This window comes from Ranitomeya imitator, chromosome 7, assembly GCF_032444005.1.
Source record: "Ranitomeya imitator isolate aRanImi1 chromosome 7, aRanImi1.pri, whole genome shotgun sequence".
NCBI classification, from domain to species: domain Eukaryota; kingdom Metazoa; phylum Chordata; class Amphibia; order Anura; family Dendrobatidae; genus Ranitomeya; species Ranitomeya imitator.
The window spans coordinates 108,954,274-108,978,890 of record NC_091288.1 but is presented as its reverse complement, the minus strand read 5'-3'; positions in this window follow the sequence as shown (position 1 = coordinate 108,978,890).

Sequence of the window (24,617 nt, the reverse complement as noted above, 5' to 3'; positions counted from 1 at the left end):
GACCCGGAGTGACCCCGCCCACCAAATCGGACCCAGAGTGACCCCGCCCACCAAATCGGACCCAGAGTGACCCCGCCCACCAAATCGGACCCAGAGTGACCCCGCCCACCAAATCGGACCCAGAGTGACCCCGCCCACCAAATCAGACCCAGAGTGACCCCGCCCACCAAATCGGACCCAGAGTGACCCCGTCCACCAAATCGGACCCAGAGTGACCCCGCCCACCAAATCGGACCCAGAGTGACCCCGCCCACCAAATCGGACCCAGAGTGACCCCGCCCACCAAATCGGACCCAGAGTGACCACGCCCACCAAATCGGACCCTGAGGGGCCCCGCCCACCAAATCGGACCCTGAGGGGCACCGTCCACCAAATCGGACCCTGAGGGGCCCCGCCCACCAAATCGGACCCTGAGGGGCCCCGCCCACCAAATCGGACACTGAGGGGCCCCACCCACCAAATCAGCGCCTGAAGGGCACCCAAGTGTGAAAGTCTTGCAGGGGCAGCCCGGGCACCATTCCAAAGCACTATCTGTAGTTCCTTCAGGAAATACCCATCTAGTTATTCTTATTCTTATTATTAGGCTTTTTTCCGCAATTAATGCGGCCCGAACCGCTACACGCACAGACTCCAGTGAGGTGTCATTTCGAAGCCAGCGTCCATGAGAGGTGTGCTAAGTATTTTTCGTGTCGATCGGATTTGTAGTTTTGGCGCAATGTGCGATTGAAAATTGTTTTTCCCTCATTGGAAAGCATTGTCAATGCATTTCAATAGGGAAATTTTGCCATAAGCTATAATGGCTGATATCTGAGGCAATTTAAAAAATAACTGCCAACTGCCACCTGGCTGATCAGCTCATTGATATGCGAAGTCAGACCAAGTTACTATGCCAACGCGTACAAACTCTACATGACCCCACCAGGACACAGTTTTGCCAGATAAAATCAGCTCTTAAAGTGACCTACCCACCAAATTGTTACCTGAGGTGTCAGCCCACCAAATCGGACCGAGTGACCCCGCCCACCAAATTGGACCCAGAGGGTAATTGCACCCCCGCCCCGTGTGTGCAAAAGTAAGTGCACCCCTTGTGTATGCAAAACTAAGTTCACCCCCACCCCAAGTGTATAAAAGTAAGTGCACCCCCGCCCTGTGTGTGCAAAAGTAACTGCACCCCCGCCCCCGTGTGTGCAAAAGTAAGTGCGCCCCCGGCCCTGGATGTGCAAAAGTAAGTGCACCCCCGACCCCGTGTGTGAAAAGTAAGTGCGCCCCCGACCCCGGATGTGCAAAAGTAAGTGCACCCCCGGTCCCAGTTGTGCAAAAGTAAGTGCGCCCCCGTGTGTGCAAAAGTAAGTACGCCCCTGCCCCCGTGTGTGCAAAAGTAAGTGCACCCTGCCCCGTGTGTGAGAAGTAAGTGCGCCCCCGGCCCAGGATGTGCAAAAGTAAGTGCGCCCCCGGCCCCGGGTATGCAAAAGTAAGAGCGCCCCGGCCCCGGGTGTGCAAAAGTGTGCCCCGGGTGTGCAAAAGTAAGTGCGCCCCGGGTGTGCAAAAGTAAGTGTGCCCCGGGTGTGCAAAAGTAAGAGCGCCCCGACCCCATGTGTGCAAAAGTAAGTGCGCCCCCGGCCCCGGGTGTGCAAAATTAAGTGCGCCCCCGGCCCCGGATGTGCAAAAGTAAGTGCACCCCCGGTCCCAGGTGTGCAAAAGTAAGTGCGCCCCTGCCCCCGTGTGTGCAAAAGTAAGTACACCCCCGCCCCCGTGTGTGCAAAAGTAAGGGCACCCTGCCCCGTGTGTGAAAAAGTAAGTGCGCCCCCAGCCCAGGATGTGCAAAAGTAAGTGCGCCCCCGGCCCCGGGTATGCAAAAGTAAGTGCGCCCCGGCCCCGGGTGTGCAAAAGTAAGTGGGCCCCGGCTGTGCAAAAGTAAGTGCGCCCCGGGTGTGCAAAAGTAAGAGCGCCCCCGACCCCATGTGTGCAAAAGTAAGTGCGCCCCCGGCCCCGGGTGTGCAAAATTAAGTGCGCCCCCGGCCCCGGGTGTGAAAAGTAAGTGCACCCCCGGTCCCGGGTGTGAAAAGTAAGTGCACCCCCAATTCTGTGGGTGAAAAGTAAGTGCACCACCGCTCCCATGGGTGAAAAGGAAGTGCACCCTCGGTCCCGTGTGTGAAAAGTAAGTGCACCCCCGGTCCCGTGAGTTAAAAGTAAGTGCAACCCCGGTCCCGGGTATGCAAAAGTAAGAGCGCCCCGGCCCCGGGTGTGCAAAAGTGTGCCCCGGGTGTGCAAAAGTAAGTGCGCCCCGGGTGTGCAAAAGTAAGTGTGCCCCGGGTGTGCAAAAGTAAGAGCGCCCCGACCCCATGTGTGCAAAAGTAAGTGCGCCCCCGGCCCCGGGTGTGCAAAATTAAGTGCGCCCCCGGCCCCGGGTGTGCAAAAGTAAGTGCACCCCCGGTCCCAGGTGTGCAAAAGTAAGTGCGCCCCCGCCCCCGTGTGTGCAAAAGTAAGTACACCCCCGCCCCGTGTGTGCAAAAGTAAGGGCACCCTGCCCCGTGTGTGAGAAGTAAGTGCGCCCCCAGCCCAGGATGTGCAAAAGTAAGTGCGCCCCCGGCCCCGGGTATGCAAAAGTAAGTGCGCCCCGGCCCCGGGTGTGCAAAAGTAAGTGTGCCCCGGGTGTGCAAAAGTAAGTGCGCCCCGGGTGTGCAAAAGTAAGTGCGCCCCGGGTGTGCAAAACTAAGTGCACCCCGGGTGTGCAAAACTAAGTGGGCCCCGAGTGACCCCACCAGGACACAGTTTTGCCAGATAATATCAGCTCTTAAAGTGACCCGACCACCAAATCGGACCCTGAGGGGCACCGCCCACCAAATCGGACCCTGAGGGGCCCCGCCCACCAAATCGGCCCCTGAGGGGCCCCGCCCACCAAATCGGCCCCTGAGGGGCCCCGCCCACCAAATCGGCCCCTGAGGGGCCCCGCCCACCAAATCGGACCCAGAGTGACCCCGCCCACCAAATCGGACCCAGAGTGACCCCGCCCACCAAATCGGACCCAGAGTGACCCCGCCCACCAAATCGGACCCAGAGTGACCCCGCCCACCAAATTGGACCCAGAGTGACCCCGCCCACCAAATCGGACCCAGAGTGACCCCGCCCACCAAATCGGACCCAGAGTGACCCCGCCCACCAAATCGGACCCAGAGTGACCCCGCCCACCAAATCGGACCCAGAGTGACCCCGCCTACCAAATCGGACCCAGAGTGACCCCGCCCACCAAATCGGACCCAGAGTGACCCCGCCCACCAAATCGGACCCAGAGTCGCCCCGCCCACCAAATTGGCCCCCTGAGCGGCCCCGAACACCAAATCGGACCCAGAGTGACCCGGCCCACCAAATCGGACCCAGAGTGACCCCGCCCAAAAAAATCGGACCCAGAGTGACCCCGCCCACCAAATCGGACCCAGAGTGACCCCCGCCCACCAAATCGGACCCAGATTGACACCGCCCACCAAATCGGCCCCTGAGGGGCCCCAACCACCAAACGGGCACCTGAGGGGCACTCAAGTGTGAAAGCCTTGCAGGGGCAGCCCGGGCACCATTCCAAAGCACTATCTGTAGTTCCTTCAGGAAATACCCATCTAGTTCTTCTTCTTATTATTATAGTGCTTTGGGACAAAGCACTATATTGTTATTCCACCGTAGTCAACTTATTCTTCTTCTTATTATTATTCAGTCCGCAATTAATGCGGCCCGAACCGCTGCACGCACAGACTCCAGTGAGGTGTCATTTCGAAGCCAGCGTTCCTGGCAGGTGTGCTAAGTATTTTTCGTGTCGATCGGATTTGTAGTTTTGGCGCAATTGGCGTTTGAAAATTTCGTCTCAATGCATTTCAATGGGAAATTGTTCCAACAATAAGGGATAATGGCTGATTTCTGAGGCAATTTCAAAATAACTGCCAACTGCCACCTGGCTGATTAGCTCATTGCGATGTGCAGTCAGACCCAGTTACTATGCCAACGCCTACGAACTCTACATGACCCCACCAGGACACAGTTTTGCCAGATAATATCAGCTCTTAAAGTGACCCGCGCACCAAATTGGCACCTGAGGTGCGCAGCCCACCAAATCGGACCCGAGTGGCCCCGCCCACCAAATCGGACCCAGAGTGACCCCGCCCACCAAATCGGACCCAGAGTGACCCCGCCCACCAAATCGGACCCAGAGTCGCCCCGCCCACCAAATTGGCCCCCTGAGCGGCCCCGAACACCAAATCGGACCCAGAGTGACCCGGCCCACCAAATCGGACCCAGAGTGACCCCGCCCAAAAAATCGGACCCAGAGTGACCCCGCCCACCAAATCGGACCCAGAGTGACCCCCGCCCACCAAATCGGACCCAGATTGACACCGCCCACCAAATCGGCCCCTGAGGGGCCCCAACCACCAAACGGGCACCTGAGGGGCACTCAAGTGTGAAAGCCTTGCAGGGGCAGCCCGGGCACCATTCCAAAGCACTATCTGTAGTTCCTTCAGGAAATACCCATCTAGTTATAGTGCTTTTGTAAAACGCACTATATTGTTATTCCACCGTAGTAAACTTCTTATTCTTCTTATTCTTATTATTATTAGGCTTTTTTCCGCAATTAATGCGGCCCGAACCGCTACACGCACAGACTCCAGTGAGGTGTCATTTCAAAGCCAGCGTCCATGAGAGGTGTGCTAAGTATTTTTCGTGTCGATCGGATTTGTAGTTTTGGCGCAATGTGCGTTTAAAAATTGATTCCCCCTCATTGGAAAGCATTGCCGCTATGCATTTCAATAGAGAAATTTTGACATAAGGTATAATGGCTGATTTCTGAGGCAATTTAAAAATAACTGCCAACTGCCACCTGGCTGATTAGCTCATTGATATGCGAAGTCAGATCCAGTTACTATGCCAACGCGTACGAACTCTACATGACCCCACCAGGACACAGTTTTGCCAGATAATATCAGCTCTTAAAGTGACCCGCGCACCAAATTGGCACCTGAGGTGCGCAGCCCACCAAATCGGACCCGAGTGGCCCCGCCCACCAAATCGGACCCCGAGTGGCCCCGCCCACCAAATCGGACCCCGAGTGACCCCGCCCACCAAATCAGACCCCGAGTGACCCCGCCTACCAAATCGGACCCAGAGTGACCCCGCCCACCAAATCGGACCCAGAGTGACCCCACCCACCAAATGTGACCCAGAGTGACCCCGCCCACCAAATGTGACCCAGAGTGACCCCGCCCACCAAATGTGACCCAGAGTGACCCCGCCCACCAAATGTGACCCAGAGTGACCCCGCCCACCAAATGTGACCCAGAGTGACCCCGCCCACCAAATGTGACCCAGAGTGACCCCGCCCACCAAATGTGACCCAGAGTGACCCCGCCCACCAAATGTGACCCAGAGTGACCCCGCCCACCAAATGTGACCCAGAGTGACCCCGCCCACCAAATCGGACCCAGAGTGACCCCGCCCACCAAATGTGACCCAGAGTGACCCCGCCCACCAAATGTGACCCAGAGTGACCCCGCCCACCAAATGTGACCCAGAGTGACCCCGCCCACCAAATGTGACCCAGAGTGACCCCGCCCACCAAATGTGACCCAGAGTGACCCCGACCACCAAATGTGACCCAGAGTGACCCCGCCCACCAAATGTGACCCAGAGTGACCCCGCCCACCAAGTGACCCAGAGTGACCCCGCCCACCAAATGTGACCCAGAGTGACCCCGCCCACCAAATGTGACCCAGAGTGACCCCGCCCACCAAATGTGACCCAGAGTGACCCCGCCCACCAAATGTGACCCAGAGTGACCCCGCTCACCAAATCGGACCCAGAGTGACCCCGCCTACCAAATCGGACCCAGAGTGACACCGCCCACCAAATTGGACCCTGAGGGGCCCCACCCACCAAATCGGACCCAGAGTGACCCCGCCCACCAAATCGATCCAGAGTGACCCCGCCCACCAGATCGGACCCTGAGGGGCCCCGCCCACCAAATCGGATCCAGAGTGACCCCGCCCACCAAATCGGACCCAGAGTGACCCCGCCCACCAAATCGACCCAGAGTGACCCCGCCCACCAAATCGGACCCAGAGTGGCCCCGCCCACCAAATCGGACCCAGAGTGGCCCCGCCCACCAAATCAGCACCTGAGGGGCACCCAATTGTGAAAGTCTTGCAGGGGCAGCCCGGGCACCATTCCAAAGCACTATCTGTAGTTCCTTCAGGAAATACCCATCTAGTTCTTCTTATTCTTATTATTAATTAGGCTTTTTTCCGCAATTAATGCGGCCCGAACCGCTGCACGCACAGACTCCAGTGAGGTGTCATTTCGAAGCCAGCGTCCATGAGAGGTGTGCTAAGTATTTTTCGTGTCGATCGGATGTGTAGTTTTGGCGCAATTAACGTTTGAAAATTGTTTTTCTCTCATTGGAATGCATTGCCAATGCATTTCAATAGGGAAATTTTGCCATAAGGTATAATGGCTGATTACTGAGGCAATTTAAAAAATAACTGCCAACTGCCACCTGGCTGATCAGCTCATTGATATGCGAAGCCAGACCCAGTTACTATGCCAACGCCTACGAACTCTACATGACCCCACCAGGACACAGTTTTGCCAGATAATATCAGCTCTTAAAGTGACCCGCACACCAAATCTGACCCTGAGGTGCCCAGTGCACCCCCGATCCCGTCTGTGAAAAGTAAGTGCACCCCCAGTCCCGTGTGTGAAAAGTAAGTGCACCCCCGTTCCTGGTGTGAAAAGTAAGTGCACCCCGGTCCCATGTGTGTGAAAAGTAAGTGCACCCCCGGTCCCTTGTGTGAAAAGTAAGTGCACCCCGATCCCGTTTGTGAAAAGTAAGTGCACCCCCAGTCCCGTGGGTGAAAATTAAGTGCACCCCAGTCCCGTGTGTGAAAAGTAAGCGCACCCCCGGTCCTGAGTGTGAAAAGTAAGCGCACCCCAGGTCCCGTAAGTGAAAAGTAAGTGCACCCTCGGTCCCGTGGGTGAAAAGTAAGTGCACCCCGGTCCCGTGTGTGAAAAGTAAGTGCATCCCTGGTCCCGGGTGTGAAAAGTAAGTGCACCCCCGGTCCCGTGGTTGAAAAGTAAGTGCACCCCCGGTCCCGTGTGTGAAAAATAAGGGCACCCTCGGTCCCGTGGGTGAAAAGTAAGTGCACCCCGATCCCGTGTGTGAAAAGTAAGTGCATCCCTGGTCCCGGGTGTGAAAAGTAAGTGCACCCCCGGTCCCGTGGGTGAAAAGTAAGTGCACCCCCGGTCCGGTGTGTGAAAAATAAGTGCACCCCAGTCCCATGGGTGAAAAGTAAGTGCACCCCCTGTCCCGTGGGTGAAAAGTAAGTGCACCCCCCCATGTGTGAAAAGTAAGTGCACTCCCGGTCCATGGGTGAAAAGTAAGTGCACCCCCGGTCCCGTGGGTGAAAAGTAAGTGCACCTCCGGTCCCGTGAGTGAAAAGTAAGTGCACCCCTGGTCCCGTGGGTGAAAAGTAATTGCACCCCCGGTCCCGTGGGTGAAAAGTAAGTGCACCCCCGGTCCCGTGGGTGAAAAGTAAGTGCACCCCCGTTCCCGTGAGAGAAAAGTAAGTGCACCCCCGTTCCCGTGTGTGAAAAGTAAGTGCACCCCCGATCCCGGGTGTGAAAAGTAAGTGCACCCCAGGTCCCGTGGGTGAAAAGTAAGTGCACCCCCAGTCCCATGGGTGAAAAGTAAGTGCACCCCCGCTCCCGTGGGTGAAAAGTATTGCACCCCGATCCCGTGTGTGAAAAGTAAGTGCACCCCCGCTCCCGTGGGTGAAAAGTATTGCACCCCGATCCCGTGGGTGAAAAGTAAGTGCACCCCCGTACCCGTGGGTGAAAAGTAAGTGCACCCCCGGTCCCGTGGGTGAAAAGTAAGTGCACCCCCGTTCCCGTGGGTGAAAAGTAAGTGCACCCCCGGTCCCGTGGGTGAAAAGTAAGTGCACACCCGGTCCCGTGGGTGAAAAGTAAGTGCACCCCCGGTCCCGTGGGTGAAAAGTAAGTGCACCCCCGGTCCTGTGGGTGAAAAGTAAGTGCACCCCCGGTCCCGTGGGTGAAAAATAAGTGCACCCCCGGTCCCGTGTGTGAAAAGTAAGTGCACCCCCGATCCTATGGGTGAAAAGTAAGTGCACCCCGGATCCCGTGGGTGAAAAGTAAGTGCACCCCCGATCCCGTGGGTGAAAAGTAAGTGCACCCAGGTCCCGTGTGTGAAAAAGTAAGTGTGCCCCCGCCCCCCAAATCGGACCCTGAGTGACCCCGCCCCCGAATCGGACCCCGAGTGACCCGGACCCCCGAATCGGACCCCGAGTGGCCCCGCCCCCCAAATTGGACCCAGAGTGACCCCGCCCACCAAATCTGACCCAGAGTAACCCCGCCCACCAAATCTGACCCAGAGTGGCCCCGCCCACCAAATCTGACCCAGAGTGGCCCCGCCCACCAAATCTGACCCAGAGTGGCCCCGCCCACCAAATCTGACCCAGAGTGGCCCCGCCCACCAAATCGGACCCAGAGTGACCCCGCCCACCAAATCGGACCCAGAGTGACCCCGCCCACCAAATCGGACCCAGAGAGACCCCGCCCACCAAATCGGACCCAGAGTGACCCCGCCCACCAAATCGGACCCAGAGTGACCCCGCCCACCAAATAGGACCCGGAGTGACCCCGCCCACCAAATAGGACCCGGAGTGACCCCGCCCACCAAATCGGACCCGAAGTGACCCCGCCCACCAAATCGGACCCGAAGTGGCCCCGCCCACCAAATCGGACCTGGAGTGACCCTGTCCACCAAATCGGACCCGGAGTGGCCCCGCCCTCCAAATCGGACCCGGAGTGGCCCCGCCCACCAATCGGACCCGGAGTGACCGCCCACCAAATCGGACCCGGAGTGACCCCGCCCACCAAATCGGACCCAGAGTGACCCCGCCCACCAAATCGGACCCAGAGTGACCCCGCCCACCAAATCGGACCCAGAGTGACCCCGCCCACCAAATCGGACCCAGAGTGACCCCGCCCACCAAATCAGACCCAGAGTGACCCCGCCCACCAAATCGGACCCAGAGTGACCCCGTCCACCAAATCGGACCCAGAGTGACCCCGCCCACCAAATCGGACCCAGAGTGACCCCGCCCACCAAATCGGACCCAGAGTGACCCCGCCCACCAAATCGGACCCAGAGTGACCACGCCCACCAAATCGGACCCTGAGGGGCCCCGCCCACCAAATCGGACCCTGAGGGGCACCGTCCACCAAATCGGACCCTGAGGGGCCCCGCCCACCAAATCGGACCCTGAGGGGCCCCGCCCACCAAATCGGACACTGAGGGGCCCCACCCACCAAATCAGCGCCTGAAGGGCACCCAAGTGTGAAAGTCTTGCAGGGGCAGCCCGGGCACCATTCCAAAGCACTATCTGTAGTTCCTTCAGGAAATACCCATCTAGTTATAGTGCTTTTGTAAAAAGCACTATATTGTTATTCCCCCGTAGACAACTTATTATTATTATTATTATTATTATTCAGTCCGCGATTAATGCGGCCCGAACCGCTGCACGCACAGACTCCAGTGAGGTGTCATTTCGAAGCCAGCGTTCCCAAGAGGTGTGCTAAGTATTTTTCGTGTCGATCGGATTTGTAGTTTTGGCGCAATTTGCGTTTTTCCCCTGATTGGAATGCAATTTCTCTATGGGTAAATTTTCCTATAAGCTTATAATGGGCTGATTTCTGAGGCAATTTCAAACTAACTGCCAACTGCCACCTGGCTGATTAGCTCACTGCTATGTGCAGTCAGACCCAGTTACTATGACAACGCCTACGAACTCTACATGACCCCACCAGGACACAGTTTTGCCAGATAATATCAGCTCTTAAAGTGACCCGCACACCAAATCTGACCCTGAGGTGCCCAGTGCACCCCCGGTCCTGTGTGTGAAAAGTAAGTGCACCCCCGTTCCAGGTGTGAAAAGTAAGTGCACCCCGGTCCCATGTGTGTGAAAAGTAAGTGCACCCCAGGTCCCTTGTGTGAAAAGTAAGTGCACCCCGGTCCCATGTGTGTGAAAAGTAAGTGCACCCCGATCCCGTTTGTGAAAAGTAAGTGCACCCCCGGTCCCGTGGTTGAAAAGTAAGTGCACCCCCGGTCCCGTGGGTGAAAAGTAAGTGCACCCCCGGTCCCGTGAGTGAAAAGTAAGTGCACCCCTGGTCCCGTGTGTGAAAAGTAAGTGCACCCCCGTTCCTGGTGTGAAAAATAAGTGCACCCCCGGTCCCTTGTGTGAAAAGTAAGTGCACCCCGGTCCCATGTGTGTGAAAAGTAAGTGCACCCCGATCCCGTTTGTGAAAAGTAAGTGCACCCCCGGTCCCGTTGGTGAAATTAAGTGCACCCCCAGTCCCGTGGGTGAAAATTAAGTGCACCCCAGTCCCGTGTGTGAAAATTAAGTGCACCCCAGTCCCGTGTGTGAAAAGTAAGTGCACCCCCGGTCCTGAGTGTGAAAAGTAAGCGCACCCCAGGTCCCGTAAGTGAAAAGTAAGTGCACCCTCGGTCCCGTGGGTGAAAAGTAAGTGCACCCCGATCCCGTGTGTGAAAAGTAAGTGCATCCCTGGTCCCGGGTGTGAAAAGTAAGTGCACCCCCGGTCCCGTGGTTGAAAAGTAAGTGCACCCCCGGTCCCGTGTGTGAAAAATAAGTGCACCCTCGGTCCCGTGGGTGAAAAGTAAGTGCACCCCGGTCCCGTGTGTGAAAAGTAAGTGCACCCCTGGTCCCGTGGGTGAAAAGTAAGTGCACCCAGGTCCCGTGTGTGAAAAAGTAAGTGTGCCCCCGCCCCCGAATCGGACCCTGAGTGACCCGGACCCCCGAATCGGACCCAGAGTGGCCCCGCCCACCAAATCTGACCCAGAGTGGCCCCGCCCACCAAATCGGACCCAGAGTGACCCCGCCCACCAAATCGGACCCAGAGTGACCCCGCCCACCAAATCGGACCCAGAGTGACCCCGCCCACCAAATCGGACCCAGAGTGACCCCGCCCACCAAATCGGACCCAGAGTGACCCCGCCCACCAAATCGGACCCAGAGTGACCCCGCCCACCAAATCGGACCCAGAGTGACCCCGCCCACCAAATCGGACCCAGAGTGACCCCGCCCACCAAATCGGACCCAGAGTGACCCCGCCCACCAAATCGGACCCAGAGTGACCCCGCCCACCAAATCGGACCCAGAGTGACCCCACCCACCAAATCGGACCCAGAGGTGCCCCGCCCACCAAATCGGACCCAGAGGTGCCCCGCCCACCAAATCGGACCCAGAGGTGCCCCGCCCACCAAATCGGACCCAGAGGTGCCCCGCCCACCAAATCGGACCCGGAGGGGCCCCGCCCACCAAATCGGACCCGGAGGGGCCCCGCCCACCAAATCGGACCCGGAGGGGCCCCGCCCACCAAATCGGACCCGGAGGGGCCCCGCCCACCAAATCGGACCCGGAGGGGCCCCGCCCACCAAATCGGACCCAGAGTGACCCCGCCCACCAAATCGGACCCAGAGTGACCCCGCCCACCAAATCGGACCCTGTGGGGCCCCGTCCACCAAATCGGACCCTGAGGGACCCCGCCCACCAAATCGGACCCAGAGTGACCCCGCCCACCAAATCGGACCCAGAGTGACCCCGCCCACCAAATCGGACCCAGAGTGACCTCGCCCACCAAATCGGACCCAGAGTGACCCCGCCCACCAAATCGGACCCTGAGTGACCCCGCCCACCAAATCGGACCCTGTGGGGCCCCGTCCACCAAATCGGACCCTGAGGGACCCCTTCTACCAAATCGGACCCAGAGTGACCCCGCCCACCAAATCGGACCCAGAGTGACCCCGCCCATCAAATCGGACCCAGAGTGACCCCGCCCACCAAATCGGACCCTGTGGGGCCCCGTCCACCAAATCGGACCCTGAGGGACCCCTTCTACCAAATCGGACCCAGAGTGACCCCGCCCACCAAATGTGACCCAGAGTGACCCCGCCCACCAAATGTGACCCAGAGTGACCCCGCCCACCAAATGTGACCCAGAGTGACCCCGCCCACCAAATGTGACCCAGAGTGACCCCGCCCACCAAATGTGACCCAGAGTGACCCCGCCCACCAAATGTGACCCAGAGTGACCCCGCCCACCAATTGTGACCCAGAGTGACCCCGCCCACCAAATGTGACCCAGAGTGACCCCGGCCACCAAATCGGACCCAGAGTGACCCCGCCCTCCAAATGTGACCCAGAGAGACCCCGCCCTCCAAATGTGACCCAGAGTGATCCCGCCCACCAAATGTGACCCAGAGTGACCCCGCCCACCAAATGTGACCCAGAGTGACCCCGCCCACCAAATGTGACCCAGAGTGACCCCGCCCACCAAATGTGACCCAGAGTGACCCCGCCCACCAAATGTGACCCAGAGTGACCCCGGCCACCAAATCGGACCCAGAGTGACCCCGCCCTCCAAATGTGACCCAGAGAGACCCCGCCCTCCAAATGTGACCCAGAGTGATCCCGCCCACCAAATGTGACCCAGAGTGACCCCGCCCACCAAATGTGACCCAGAGTGACCCCGCCCACCAAATGTGACCCAGAGTGACCCCGCCCACCAAATGTGACCCAGAGTGACCCCGCCCACCAAATGTGACCCAGAGTGACCCCGCCCACCAAATGTGACCCAGAGTGACCCCGCCCACCAAATGTGACCCAGAGTGACCCCGCCCACCAAATGTGACCCAGAGTGACCCCGCCCACCAAATGTGACCCAGAGTGACCCCGCCCACCAGATCGGACCCTGAGTGACCCCGCCCACCAGATCGGACCCTGAGGGGCCCCGCCCACCAAATCGGACCCAGAGTGACCCCGCCCACCAAATCGGACCCAGAGTGACCCCGCCCACCAAATCGGACCCAGAGTGACCCCGCCCACCAAATCGACCCAGAGTGACCCCGCCCACCAAATCGGACCCAGAGTGGCCCCGCCCACCAAATCGGACCCAGAGTGGCCCCGCCCACCAAATCAGCACCTGAGGGGCACCCAAGTGTGAAAGTCTTGCAGGGGCAGCCCGGGCACCATTCCAAAGCACTATCTGTAGTTCCTTCAGGAAATACCCATCTAGTTATTCTTATTCTTATTATTAGGCTTTTTTCCGCAATTAATGCGGCCCGAACCGCTACACGCACAGACTCCAGTGAGGTGTCATTTCGAAGCCAGCGTCCATGAGAGGTGTGCTAAGTATTTTTCGTGTCGATCGGATTTGTAGTTTTGGCGCAATGTGCGATTGAAAATTGTTTTTCCCTCATTGGAAAGCATTGTCAATGCATTTCAATAGGGAAATTTTGCCATAAGCTATAATGGCTGATATCTGAGGCAATTTAAAAAATAACTGCCAACTGCCACCTGGCTGATCAGCTCATTGATATGCAAAGTCAGACCAAGTTACTATGCCAACGCGTACAAACTCTACATGACCCCACCAGGACACAGTTTTGCCAGATAAAATCAGCTCTTAAAGTGACCTACCCACCAAATTGTTACCTGAGGTGTCAGCCCACCAAATCGGACCGAGTGACCCCGCCCACCAAATTGGACCCAGAGGGTAATTGCACCCCCGCCCCGTGTGTGCAAAAGTAAGTGCACCCCTTGTGTATGCAAAACTAAGTTCACCCCCACCCCAAGTGTATAAAAGTAAGTGCACCCCCGCCCTGTGTGTGCAAAAGTAACTGCACCCCCGCCCCCGTGTGTGCAAAAGTAAGTGCGCCCCCGGCCCTGGATGTGCAAAAGTAAGTGCACCCCCGACCCCGTGTGTGAAAAGTAAGTGCGCCCCCGACCCCGGATGTGCAAAAGTAAGTGCACCCCCGGTCCCAGTTGTGCAAAAGTAAGTGCGCCCCCGTGTGTGCAAAAGTAAGTACGCCCCTGCCCCCGTGTGTGCAAAAGTAAGTGCACCCTGCCCCGTGTGTGAGAAGTGCGCCCCCGGCCCAGGATGTGCAAAAGTAAGTGCGCCCCCGGCCCCGGGTATGCAAAAGTAAGAGCGCCCCGGCCCCGGGTGTGCAAAAGTGTGCCCCGGGTGTGCAAAAGTAAGTGCGCCCCGGGTGTGCAAAAGTAAGTGTGCCCCGGGTGTGCAAAAGTAAGAGCGCCCCGACCCCATGTGTGCAAAAGTAAGTGCGCCCCCGGCCCCGGGTGTGCAAAATTAAGTGCGCCCCCGGCCCCGGATGTGCAAAAGTAAGTGCACCCCCGGTCCCAGGTGTGCAAAAGTAAGTGCGCCCCTGCCCCCGTGTGTGCAAAAGTAAGTACACCCCCGCCCCCGTGTGTGCAAAAGTAAGGGCACCCTGCCCCGTGTGTGAAAAAGTAAGTGCGCCCCCAGCCCAGGATGTGCAAAAGTAAGTGCGCCCCCGGCCCCGGGTATGCAAAAGTAAGTGCGCCCCGGCCCCGGGTGTGCAAAAGTAAGTGGGCCCCGGCTGTGCAAAAGTAAGTGCGCCCCGGGTGTGCAAAAGTAAGAGCGCCCCCGACCCCATGTGTGCAAAAGTAAGTGCGCCCCCGGCCCCGGGTGTGCAAAATTAAGTGCGCCCCCGGCCCCGGGTGTGAAAAGTAAGTGCACCCCCGGTCCCGGGTGTGAAAAGTAAGTGCACCCCCAATTCTGTGGGTGAAAAGTAAGTGCACCACCGCTCCCATGGGTGAAAAGGAAGTGCACCCTCGGTCCCGTGTGTGAAAAGTAAGTGCACCCCCGGTCCCGTGAGTTAAAAGTAAGTGCAACCCCGGTCCCGGGTATGCAAAAGTAAGAGCGCCCCGGCCCCGGGTGTGCAAAAGTGTGCCCCGGGTGTGCAAAAGTAAGTGCGCCCCGGGTGTGCAAAAGTAAGTGTGCCCCGGGTGTGCAAAAGTAAGAGCGCCCCGACCCCATGTGTGCAAAAGTAAGTGCGCCCCCGGCCCCGGGTGTGCAAAATTAAGTGCGCCCCCGGCCCCGGGTGTGCAAAAGTAAGTGCACCCCCGGTCCCAGGTGTGCAAAAGTAAGTGCGCCCCCGCCCCCGTGTGTGCAAAAGTAAGTACACCCCCGCCCCGTGTGTGCAAAAGTAAGGGCACCCTGCCCCGTGTGTGAGAAGTAAGTGCGCCCCCAGCCCAGGATGTGCAAAAGTAAGTGCGCCCCCGGCCCCGGGTATGCAAAAGTAAGTGCGCCCCGGCCCCGGGTGTGCAAAAGTAAGTGTGCCCCGGGTGTGCAAAAGTAAGTGCGCCCCGGGTGTGCAAAAGTAAGTGCGCCCCGGGTGTGCAAAACTAAGTGCACCCCGGGTGTGCAAAACTAAGTGGGCCCCGAGTGACCCCACCAGGACACAGTTTTGCCAGATAATATCAGCTCTTAAAGTGACCCGACCACCAAATCGGACCCTGAGGGGCACCGCCCACCAAATCGGACCCTGAGGGGCCCCGCCCACCAAATCGGCCCCTGAGGGGCCCCGCCCACCAAATCGGCCCCTGAGGGGCCCCGCCCACCAAATCGGCCCCTGAGGGGCCCCGCCCACCAAATCGGACCCAGAGTGACCCCGCCCACCAAATCGGACCCAGAGTGACCCCGCCCACCAAATCGGACCCAGAGTGACCCCGCCCACCAAATCGGACCCAGAGTGACCCCGCCCACCAAATTGGACCCAGAGTGACCCCGCCCACCAAATCGGACCCAGAGTGACCCCGCCCACCAAATCGGACCCAGAGTGACCCCGCCCACCAAATCGGACCCAGAGTGACCCCGCCCACCAAATCGGACCCAGAGTGACCCCGCCTACCAAATCGGACCCAGAGTGACCCCGCCCACCAAATCGGACCCAGAGTGACCCCGCCCACCAAATCGGACCCAGAGTCGCCCCGCCCACCAAATTGGCCCCCTGAGCGGCCCCGAACACCAAATCGGACCCAGAGTGACCCGGCCCACCAAATCGGACCCAGAGTGACCCCGCCCAAAAAAATCGGACCCAGAGTGACCCCGCCCACCAAATCGGACCCAGAGTGACCCCCTCCCACCAAATCGGACCCAGATTGACACCGCCCACCAAATCGGCCCCTGAGGGGCCCCAACCACCAAACGGGCACCTGAGGGGCACTCAAGTGTGAAAGCCTTGCAGGGGCAGCCCGGGCACCATTCCAAAGCACTATCTGTAGTTCCTTCAGGAAATACCCATCTAGTTCTTCTTCTTATTATTATAGTGCTTTGGGACAAAGCACTATATTGTTATTCCACCGTAGTCAACTTATTCTTCTTCTTATTATTATTCAGTCCGCAATTAATGCGGCCCGAACCGCTGCACGCACAGACTCCAGTGAGGTGTCATTTCGAAGCCAGCGTTCCTGGCAGGTGTGCTAAGTATTTTTCGTGTCGATCGGATTTGTAGTTTTGGCGCAATTGGCGTTTGAAAATTTCGTCTCAATGCATTTCAATGGGAAATTGTTCCAACAATAAGGGATAATGGCTGATTTCTGAGGCAATTTCAAAATAACTGCCAACTGCCACCTGGCTGATTAGCTCATTGCGATGTGCAGTCAGACCCAGTTACTATGCCAACGCCTACGAACTCTACATGACCCCACCAGGACACAGTTTTGCCAGATAATATCAGCTCTTAAAGTGACCCGCGCACCAAATTGGCACCTGAGGTGCGCAGCCCACCAAATCGGACCCGAGTGGCCCCGCCCACCAAATCGGACCCCGAGTGGCCCCGCCCGCCAAATCTGACCCAGAGTGACCCCGCCCGCCAAATCGGACCCAGAGTGACCCCGCCCACCAAATGTGACCCAGAGTGACCCCGCCCACCAAATGTGACCCAGAGTGACCCCGCCCACCAAATGTGACCCAGAGTGACCCCGCCCACCAAATGTGACCCAGAGTGACCCCGCCCACCAAATGTGACCCAGAGTGACCCCGCCCACCAAATGTGACCCAGAGTGACCCCGCCCACCAAATGTGACCCAGAGTGACCCCGCCCACCAAATGTGACCCAGAGTGACCCCGCCCACCAAATGTGACCCAGAGTGACCCCGCCCACCAAATGTGACCCAGAGTGACCCCGCCCACCAAATGTGACCCAGAGTGACCCCGCCCACCAAATGTGACCCAGAGTGACCCCGCCCACCAAATGTGACCCAGAGTGACCCCGCCCACCAAATGTCACCCAGAGTGACCCCGCCCACCAAATGTGACCCCGCCCACCAAATGTGACCCCGCCCACCAAATGTGACCCAGAGTGACCCCGCCCACCAAATGTGACCCAGAGTGATCTCGCCCACCAAATGTGACCCAGAGTGACCCCGCCCACCAAATGTGACCCCGAGTGGCCCCGCCCACTAAATCGGACCGCGAGTGGCCCCGCCCACCAAATCAGACCCAGAGGTGCCCCACCCACCAAATCGGACCCAGAGTGACCCCGCCCACCAAATGTGACCCAGAGTGACCCCGCCCACCAAATGTGACCCAGAGTGAACCCGCCCACCAAATGTGATCCAGAGTGACCCCGCCCACCAAATGTGACCCAGAGTGACCCCGCCCACCAAATGTGACCCAGAGTGAACCCGCCCACCAAATGTGACCCAGAGTGACCCCGCCCACCAAATGTGACCCAGAGTGACCCCACCCACCAAATGTGACCCCGAGTGGCCCCGCCCACTAAATCAGACCGCGAGTGGCCCCGCCCACCAAATCAGACCCAGAGGTGCCCCACCCACCAAATCGGACCCAGAGTGACCCCGCCCACCAAATCGGACCCAGAGTGACCCCGCCCACCAAATCGGACCCAGAGTGACCCCGCCCACCAAATGTGACCCAGAGTGACCCCGCCCACCAAATGTGACCCAGAGTGACCCCGCCCACCAAATGTGACCCAGAGTGACCCCGCCCACCAAATGTGACCCAGAGTGACCCCGCCCACCAAATGTGACCCAGAGAGACCCCGCCCACCAAATGTGACCCAGAGTGACCCCGCCCACCAAATGTGACCCAGAGTGACCCCGCCCACCAAATGTGACCCAGAGTGACCCCGCCCACCAAATGTGACCCAGAGTGACCCCGCCCACCAAATGTGACCCAGAGAGACCCCGCCCACCAAATGTGACCCAGAGAGACCCCGCCCACCAAATGTGACCCAGAGTGACCCCGCCCACCAAATGTGACCCAGAGTGACCCCGCCCACCAAATGTGACCCAGAGTGACCCCGCCCACCAAATGTGACCCAGAGTGACCCCGCCCACCAAATGTGACCCAGAGTGACCCCGCCCACCAAATGTGACCCAGAGTGACCCCGCCCACCAAATGTGACCCAGAGTGACCCCGCCCACCAAATGTGACCCAGAGTGACCCTGCCCACCAAATGTGACCCAGAGTGACCCCGCCCACCAAATGTGACCCAGAGTGACCCCGCCCACCAAATGTGACCCAGAGTGACCCCGCCCACCAAATGTGACCCAGAGTGACCCCGCCCACCAAATCGGACCCAGAGTGACCCCGCCCACCAAATCGGACCCAGAGTGACCCCGCCCACCAAATCGGACCCAGAGTGACCCCGCCCACCAAATCGGACCCAGAGTGACCCCGCCCACCAAATCGGCCCCTGAGGGGCCCCCGCCCACAAAACGGGTGCCTGAGGGGCACTCAAGTGTGAAAGCCTTGCAGGGGCAGCCCGGGCACCATTCCAAAGCACTATCTGTAGTTCCTTCAGGAAATACCCATCTAGTTATAGTGCTTTGGGACAAAGCACTATATTGTTATTCCACCGTAGTCAACTTATTCTTCTTCTTATTATTATTCAGTCCGCAATTAATGCGGCCCGAACCGCTGCACGCACAGACTCCAGTGAGGTGTCATTTCGAAGCCAGCGTTCCTGGCAGGTGTGCTAAGTATTTTTCGTGTCGATCGGATTTGTAGTTTTGGCGCAATTGGCGTTTGAAAATTTCGTCTCAATGCATTTCAATGGGAAATTGTTCCAACAATAAGGGATAATGGCTGATTTCTGAGGCAATTTCAAAATAACTGCCAACTGCCACCTGGCTGATTAGCTCATTGATATGTGCAGTCAGACCCAGTTACTATGCCAACGCCTACGAACTCTACATGACCCCACCAGGACACAGTTTTGCCAGATAATATCAGCTCTTAAAGTGACCCGCGCACCAAATTGGCACCTGAGGTGCGCAGCCCACCAAATCGGACCCGAGTGGCCCCGCCCACCAAATCGGACCCCGAGTGGCCCCGCCCGCCAAATCGGACCCAGAGTGACCCCGCCCACCAAATGTGACCCAGAGTGACCCCGCCCACCAAATGTGACCCAGAGTGACCCCGCCCACCAAATGTGACCCAGAGTGACCCCGCCCACCAAATGTGACCCAGAGTGACCCCGCCCACCAAATGTGACCCAGAGTGACCCCGCCCACCAAATGTGACCCAGAGTGACCCCGCCCACCAAATGTGACCCAGAGTGACCCCGCCCACCAAATGTGACCCAGAGTGACCCCGCCCACCAAATGTGACCCCGCCCACCAAATGTGACCCCGCCCACCAAATCGGACCCAGAGTGACCCCGCCCACCAAATGTGACCCAGAGTGACCCCGCCCACCAAATGTGACCCAGAGTGACCTCGCCCACCAAATGTGACCCAGAGTGACCCCGCCCACCAAATGTGACCCAGAGTGACCCCGCCCACCAAATGTGACCCAGAGTGACCCCGCCCACCAAATGTGACCCAGAGTGACCCCGCCCACCAAATGTGACCCAGAGTGACCCCGCCCACCAAATGTGACCCAGAGTGACCCCGCCCACCAAATGTGACCCAGAGTGACCCCGCCCACCAAATGTGACCCAGAGTGACCCCGCCCACCAAATGTGACCCAGAGTGACCCCGCCCACCAAATGTGACCCCGCCCACCAAATGTGACCCAGAGTGACCCCGCCCACCAAATGTGATCCAGAGTGACCCCGCCCACCAAATGTGACCCAGAGTGACCCCGCCCACCAAATGTGACCCAGAGTGACCCCGCCCACCAAATGTGACCCAGAGTGACCCCGCCCACCAAATGTGACCCAGAGTGACCCCGCCCACCAAATGTGACCCAGAGTGACCCCGCCCACCAAATGTGACCCAGAGTGACCCCGCCCACCAAATGTGACCCAGAGTGACCCCGCCCACCAAATGTGACCCAGAGTGACCCCGCCCACCAAATGTGACCCCGCCCACCAAATGTGACCCCGCCCACCAAATCGGACCCAGAGTGACCCCGCCCACCAAATGTGACCCAGAGTGACCCCGCCCACCAAATGTGACCCAGAGTGACCTCGCCCACCAAATGTGACCCAGAGTGACCCCGCCCACCAAATGTGACCCAGAGTGACCCCGCCCACCAAATGTGACCCAGAGTGACCCCGCCCACCAAATGTGACCCAGAGTGACCCCGCCCACCAAATGTGACCCAGAGTGACCCCGCCCACCAAATGTGACCCAGAGTGACCCCGCCCACCAAATGTGACCCAGAGTGACCCCGCCCACCAAATGTGACCCAGAGTGACCCCGCCCACCAAATGTGACCCAGAGTGACCCCGCCCACCAAATGTGACCCCGCCCACCAAATGTGACCCAGAGTGACCCCGCCCACCAAATGTGACCCAGAGTGACCCCGCCCACCAAATGTGACCCAGAGTGACCCCGCCCACCAAATGTGACCCAGAGTGACCCCGCCCACCAAATGTGACCCAGAGTGACCCCGCCCACCAAATGTGACCCAGAGTGACCCCGCCCACCAAATGTGACCCAGAGTGACCCCGCCCACCAAATGTGACCCAGAGTGACCCCGCCCACCAAATGTGACCCAGAGTGACCCTGCCCACCAAATGTGACCCAGAGTGACCCCGCCCACCAAATGTGACCCAAAGTGACCCCGCCCACCAAATGTGACCCGCCCACCAAATGTGACCCAGAGTGACCCCGCCCACCAAATGTGACCCAGAGTGACCCCGCCCACCAAATGTGACCCAGAGTGACCCCGCCCACCAAATCGGACCCAGAGTGGCCCCGCCCACCAAATCGGACCCCGAGTGACCCCGCCCACCAAATCGGACCCCGAGTGACCCCGCCCACCAAATTGGACCCCGAGTGACCCCGCCTACCAAATCGGACCCAGAGTGGCCCCGCCCACCAAATCGGACCCCGAGTGACCCCGCCCACCAAATCGGACCCCGAGTGACCCCGCCTACCAAATCGGACCCAGAGTGACCCCGCCCACCAAATGTGACCCAGAGTGACCCCGCCCACCAAATGTGACCCAGAGTGACCCCGCCCACCAAATCGGACCCAGAGTGACCCCGCCCACCAAATCGGACCCAGAGTGACCCCGCCCACCAAATGTGACCCAGAGTGACCCCGCCCACCAAATGTGACCCAGAGTGACCCCGCCCACCAAATGTGACCCAGAGTGACCCCGCCCACCAAATCGGACCCAGAGTGACCCCGCCCACCAAATGTGACCTAGAGTGACCCTGCCCACCAAATGTCACCCAGAGTGACCCCGCCCACCAAAGGTGACCCAGAGTGACCCCGCCCACCAAATGTGACCCAGAATGACCCCGCCCACCAAATCGGACCCCGAGTGGCCCCGCCCACCAAATCGGACCCCGAGTGACCCCGCCCACCAAATCGGACCCCGAGTGACCCCGCCTACCAAATCGGACCCAGAGTGACCCCGCCCACCAAATGTGACCCAGAGTGACCCCGCCCACCAAATGTGACCCAGAGTGACCCCGCCCACCAAATCGGACCCAGAGTGACCCCGCCCACCAAATGTGACCCAGAGTGACCCCGCCCACCAAATGTGACCCAGAGTGACCCCGCCCACCAAATGTGACCCAGAGTGACCCCGCCCACCAAATGTGACCCAGAGTGACCCCGCCCACCAAATGTGACCCAGAGTGACCCCGCCCACCAAATGTGACCCAGAGTGACCCCGCCCACCAAATGTGACCCAGAGTGACCCCGCCCACCAAATGTGACCCAGAGTGACCCCGCCCACCAAATGTGACCCAGAGTGACCCCGCCCACCAAATGTGACCCAGAGTGACCCCGCCCACCAAATGTGACCCAGAGTGACCCCGCCCACCAAATGTGACCCAGAGTGACCCCGCCCACCAAATGTGACCCAGAGTGACCCCGCCCACCAAATGTGACTCAGAGTGACCCCGCCCACCAAATGTGACCCAGAGTGACCCCGCCCACCAAATGTGACCCAGAGTGACCCCGCCTACCAAATGTGACCCAGAGTGACCCCGCCCACCAAATGTGACCCAGAGTGACCCCGCCCACCAAATGTGACCCAGAGGTGCCCCGCCCACCAAATCTGACCCAGAGGTGCCCCGCCCACCAAATCTGACCCAGAGGTGCCCCACCCACCAAATCTGACCGAGGTGCCCCGCCCACCAAATCTGACCCAGAGGTGCTCTGCCCACCAAATCTGACCCAGAGTGGCCCCGCCCACCAAATCTGACCCAGAGTGGCCCCGCCCACCAAATCGGACCCAGAGTGGTCCCGTCTACCAAATCGGACACAGAGTGGCCCCGCCCACCAAATCATCCCCTGAGGGGCCCCGCCCACCAAACCAGCGCCTGAGGGGCACCCAAGTGTGAAAGTCTTGCAGGGGCAGCCCGGGCACCATTACAAAGCACTATCTGTAGTTCCTTCAGGAAATACCCATCTAGTATTATTATTGTAATCCGAACGTGGTAAACTTATTATTATTAGGCTTTTTTCTGCAATTAATGCGGCCCGAACCGCTGCACGCAGAGACTCCAGTGAGGCGTCATTTCGAAGCCAGTGCCCACGAGAGGTGTGCTAAGTATTTTTCATGTCGATCCGATTTGTAGTTTTTTTAAAAAAATCGCATTTTAAAAAAAAAATTTCCCATAGGAAATAATGGCGAACTTTCCTTTACCCCCAACTTGACTTTCCAAAGATGGCAGCTATGCAAATGTACAGTGTCCATTTTAGGACATGATCATTTATCAAAGTCAAACATCAGAATAAAGTGACTATGACACCCTCTCGTCCCGTGTATGAAAAGTAAGTGCACCCCTGGTCCCGTGTGTGAAAAGTAAGTGTGCCCCCGGCCCCCAAATCGGACCTTGAGTGACTCCGTACCCCAAATCGGACCCCGAGTGACCCCGCCCCCCAAATTGGACCCCGAGTGACCCCGCCCCCCAAATCGGACCCCGAGTGACCCAGTCCCCCAAATTGGACCCCAAGTGACCCCGCCCCCCAAATCAGACCCCAACTGACTTCGCCCCCAAAATCTGACCCAGAGTGACCCCGCCCACCAAATCTGACCCAGATTGACCCCGCGCACCAAATCTGACCGAGTGGCCCCGCCCACCAAATCAGACCCTGAGGGGCCCCACCCACCAAATCGGATCCTGAGGGGCCCCGCCCACCAAATCGGACCCTGAGGGACCCCGCCCACCAAATCGGACCCCGAGTGACCCAGTCCCCCAAATTGGACCCCAAGTGACCCCGCCCCCCAAATCAGACCCCAACTGACTTCGCCCCCAAAATCTGACCAAGAGTGACCCCGCCCACCAAATCTGACCCAGATTGACCCCGCGCACCAAATCTGACCGAGTGGCCCCGCCCATCAAATCAGACCCAGAGTGACCCCGCCCACCAAATCGGACCCTAAGGGGCCCCGCCCACCAAATCGGACCCTGAGGGACCCCGCCCACCAAATCGGACCCTGAGGGACCCCGCCCACCAAATCGGACCCTGAGGGGCCCCACCCACCAAATCAGCGCCTGAGGGGCACCCAAGTGTGAAAGTCTTGCAGGGGCAGCCCGGGCACCATTCCAAAGCACTATCTGTAGTTCCTTCAGGAAATACCCATCTAGTTCTTATTATTATTAGGCTTTTTTCCGCAATTAATGCGGCCCGAACCGCTGCACGCACAGACTCCAGTGAGGTGTCATTTCGAAGCCAGCGTCCATGAGAGGTGTGCTAAGTATTTTTCGTGTCGATCGGATTTGTAGTTTTGGCGCAATGTGCGTTTAAAAATTGATTCCCCCTCATTGGAAAGCATTGCCGCTATGCATTTCAATAGAGGAATTTTGACATAAGGTATAATGGCTGATTTCTGAGGCAATTTAAAAATAACTGCCAACTGCCACCTGGCTGATTAGCTCATTGATATGCGAAGTCAGATCCAGTTACTATGCCAACGCGTACGAACTCTACATGACCCCACCAGGACACAGTTTTGCCAGATAATATCAGCTCTTAAAGTGACCCGCGCACCACATTGGCACCTGAGGTGCGCAGCCCACCAAATCGGACCCGAGTGGCCCCGCCCACCAAATCGGACCCCGAGTGACCCCGCCCACCAAATCGGACCCAGAGTGACCCCGCCTACCAAATCGGACCCAGAGTGACCCCGCCCACCAAATGTGACCCAGTGACCCCGCCCACCAAATGTGACCCAGAGTGACCCCGCCCACCAAATGTGACCCAGAGTGACCCCGCCCACCAAATGTGACCCAGAGTGACCCCGCCCACCAAATGTGACCCAGAGTGACCCCGCCCACCAAATGTGAC